Source organism: Bemisia tabaci, chromosome 6 (genome assembly GCF_918797505.1).
Source record: "Bemisia tabaci chromosome 6, PGI_BMITA_v3".
NCBI classification, from domain to species: domain Eukaryota; kingdom Metazoa; phylum Arthropoda; class Insecta; order Hemiptera; family Aleyrodidae; genus Bemisia; species Bemisia tabaci.
In genome coordinates, this window is record NC_092798.1 from 33,791,649 (window position 1) to 33,796,146 (window position 4,498).

Sequence of the window (4,498 nt, forward strand, 5' to 3'; positions counted from 1 at the left end):
TCAAGAACGTCTTCGATGGCACAACGAGAATTATTATGGATACATGATATTTGCCAATCTTTATGATTCTTCAAATTTTTTCCCTCTCCGTTACAAACTAGTGATGCCGGTTTAAACGGAAATAATTTTCGAAAACATTTTCATTCTTTACATTCCAAATGTCAAATTGACTTCCTGTCAATTCTAAAATTCATTGTAAGGTACAGTTCCATCTTCATACCTGAATCCAGTTTCTTTACTGAAAAGAGAAACGTCAAATCTCTCGTTAGGATTAATCTGTGTCAAAGGAAAAGGGGGCTTGAAGTCCTACATACAGGGTGTACCAAAAGTCCGTCCCACCCCTGCTAACTTTTGAACGAAGTGAGCTAGGGTAATGCAACTTTGGGAATGTTCCTATTTCAAAGGGGACCATCTTTTGGGGGGGTCAAAATATTGGTCCCCCCTCAGGGGGGGCGCGGGGGGCCCCCAACTTTTTAATTTCAAATGGCAACCCCTATCTTGTGATACATCATTCGAAAGAGCATAAAAAACTAAGAATTTTGGCGCAAACCGCAGATCAATATCTTAATTTTTGACCGAGTTATGATAGGTCAAAGGTCAAATTTGACCTATTTTCAAAAAATCATAACTCCAGTTCAAATTATCGTAAAGAAAAAAATAAAACGGGAAAATCTACCAAATTGTGTCCGCTTTTTAGTAAAAATTGCAGAAATCACATCGCTGTAATTTTAAGGGGAGGCTCGGACCCCCAAATACGTCAAATCAAAGGTCATTCAATTTTCCCGCGAAAAAAGGCAATTTCCCCTAGATTTGCCTCCACATTATCTCAGTAAGGTCAAAATTAGTTCAACATTACGTTGGCAAGTCCCCAAATTTCGGGAAAAGTTTAAAAAAAAACGAAATTTAAACGGTCAAATTTAATCACCTTAAATTTCGTTTTTTTTTAAACTTTTCCCGAAATTTGGGGACTTGCCAACGTAATGTTGAACTAATTTTGACCTTACTGAGATAATGTGGAGGCAAATCTAGGGGAAATTGCCTTTTTTCGCGGGAAAATTGAATGACCTTTGATTTGACGTATTTGGGGGTCCGAGCCCCCCTTAAAATTACAGCGATGTGATTTCTGCAATTTTTACTTAAAAGCGGACACAATTTGGTAGATTTTCCCGTTTTATTTTTTTCTTTACGATAATTTGAACCGGAGTTATGATTTTTTGAAAATAGGTCAAATTTGACCTTTGACCTATCATAACTCGGTCAAAAATTAAGATATTGATCTGCGGTTTGCGCCAAAATTCTTAGTTTTTTATGCTCTTTCGAATGATGTATCACAAGATAGGGGTTGCTATTTGAAATTAAAAAAGTTGGGGGCCCCCCGCGCCCCCCCTGAGGGGGGACCAAAATTTTGACCCCCCCAAAAGATGGTCCCCTTTGAGATAGGAACATTCCCAAAGTTTCATTACCCTAGCTCAATTCGTTCAAAAGTTAGCAGGGGTGGGACGGACTTTTGGTACACCCTGTATGAAATACTTTTCCTTATTTACAGATGATAGCTAACTCTTGGAAAATAAACTTGTCTGTGAAGGATAAGCCTTTTACACCGATATTACAACTTGGCATGTTATTCATTTCTACGTGGACGAGAAGGGAACTTGAACTCTTGCAAAATCAATTTGTAAGGGAGTATTTATCTGATGCCCGCTTTGTGCCTCGCCGATTTATCACGGCATTGCTATTTTTGTTGGTTTCTGTCATGCAACGTCACCACTTTAGCCATATCGAGTACACTAAGAGTAAAACAATGTATCGTGACCAGAGGAATCTCCTACGAAAGCTCATTATCACAGGTGTATAATTTGATAAAATCTTCGTGACACAGACTGGAGAGAGGTACTTGGCACTACACAAATTATCATTGTTATGTAAAAATATTGTGTTCGTTAAATATTAAGGAACAAAGTAGGATTACAACACTGGAAAAAAACCATATTGGATCTAGAGTCCAGACTCTCGAAAACAATGACAAGAAAAAATACTCATTCAATCGGATTTTTGCTTGAATCAAAACAAAATCCGCTTAAATTAAGAGGCTTGGTTCTTGATTTAAGCTAGATTCTGATTTAATCAAGAGTATTTTTTCTTGTCCATGTTTTTAAGAGTGTGGACTCTAGATCCAGTAAGTTTTTTTCCAGTGAAGAAAAGAAGATAAAGGGAGAGAGAGAGAGAGAAAAGTGAAGCCGGAAGCGGAAGCAATGGAACATCGCTGCGCCCTATATTGTACTGAGAATTGTATCTTGTCCTAAAACAGTTGAATTTTTAATCCGTACCCGAAAAAATGTATGAGTAGAAAAGAAAGGGGAGAAACGAATTGGTAATTCACTTTTGAGCGTGCGGAGAAAATTTCCTGCAGTTTTATCATTCTGTGTTGGGGCAAATTCAACAACCATAGATCATTATGGACATGAGTTGCACCTCTTTTTCATCAAAATTTCAATCCGAATTTTTCCTCCAAAGCCAATAAGGGTACAGAATCCATTTTTTTAAAATCACGGGAGTAAAGTTATCTCTTCTTCTCTTTTTTTTTCCTTGTTTAAATCGGTCGTAGATTATTTTTCTCTTATGCTCAGGTTACAGAGGAAACAAGGAGTGCTCTTGAATTTACCTTTCTCTTTAGTGAGCATTCTTGCCTTAATTTTCAGTGCTGTCCAACCGGTTCTTCCTCATTGTTTGTTTTATGTCAAACCTGATTTTTCTCGGACTGCTGAGTTGAGTTTTTCATTGAAATCTGTAACCTGACCAACACATCCTTGGTCCATACCCACCCCTGGAATGTCTACTCAAACCCATGTTCCCATGTGATCAATTTTCGTCGGAAGTGGTAAAAACGTCTACCGATTTAATTCCCACGTGAGATGGGAAATAGGTTTGTTCATTTTTCAACGTACCCTTTTAGTAAGCTCTTGAAGGCTTTCAAGCATCTGAATGATAGCAATGCTTGGCTTCGGAGGCCGAAGAAAACACTAAGGTCGACGGAGGGCCGCACTTGATGCGAACTGGCCACTGTACAGCAAATTCTCTCGGTTAGTACGGTCACTGCTTGATTTGCCTAGCTGTCAGCAGGGCTGCCTCTAGGTCTATGGTACAGATTTGGGCAGGGGCAACACGTTTTTGTAGAACTGACGAGTGGGTCTGCAGAAACAGATTCCACTTGGCCTTAATCATGAAAATGTCGACGCCTCCGTATGGACTTGTACTCTTTCGCAAAGCAAACCGGTTCACTGCTGAATTTTCCGCAGATGAGTTAGTACGGTCACTACTGGGTAATCACTACCCAGTACACCGGTCACTGCAAAGACATTACTGCTAATAAGTACACCAGTCGCTGTTCGGCTGTTTGAAAGGGAGCTTTAAGGTCTATTTTTTTCCGTTTTTATCACTTCGGCGGAAAATACCTGTCTCTTTTTTTTATTTTGTCCCCTCCTGATTCCCTGTTTTGATTCCGGTCATATTCATTACTTTACTATTTATTTCCCACTCCTCTTGCATAAGAAAATGAACTTAATTGCAGTCCGTGGATGGTTGGTCACTTGCCTACAAACTATACCATGGGGAGGAATCTGTCGAATGCCAATGCTTCATAATTAGTCTTTGAACAGTGAAGAATTGAAGGATAGCAGAAAATTTAAGAAAAGATTAGTTTTGGCAAAGAGAAGAATTTTAACATATAACAATAAAATAAAGATAGAAGAAGAAGTAATTGATGAATGTGAAAGATCAAGGTAGAAATAATAAATTAGAAAAGAAAAATTAGAAAGTAGCATTAAGATAAGAAAATTACAAAAATTATGAAGATTAAAAAGGAAAAAATGTTGAGCTAAAAATTCGGAGGGAAACGGATGAAAAAGGAGGTTTCTCAAAACGAAGAAAAGTAAAATGTAGTGAAAATATGTAGATAAGAAAATTAATTTCGCTGGTACCGATGAAAAGTTCAACTGTTATGCCTGAACAGGCCACTAACCTTTTCCTCGTTTTCGCATATTTTCTGTAACGGTCGGGCGCTTTTGACCCCACTCCAGCCATCTGGCTACTCTCTGTCGAAGAAGTACTGAGAGGTCAAGACAACGCTTCAAAATTTTTTGATGACATCCTATTTCTTCCAATCACACCTAGTTAGCTTCTCAACGTTTTAATAGACGTCTTTAACGGACTCCTCAAAGCCGGTTGAAAATCAAATCCGAAAAAATGCGAATTCCCTCTAACAAGTATTGAATTTCTCGGTCATCAAATTGATAGGCTTGGACTGCATAAGCTAAATAAAAACAAGTCCTCGCTGTTGCAAATGCTTACAAACCTCAATATGTAGATACGCTCAAGACATTCCTATAGGCTAAGTCACCTATTATCATTCATTTGTTCCGAATCTCTCAACTCTCGCACATCCGTTAAGAGAAATGCTAAATTCCCAAAAGTTCAGATGGACCAAAGAGGCCGAAGATGC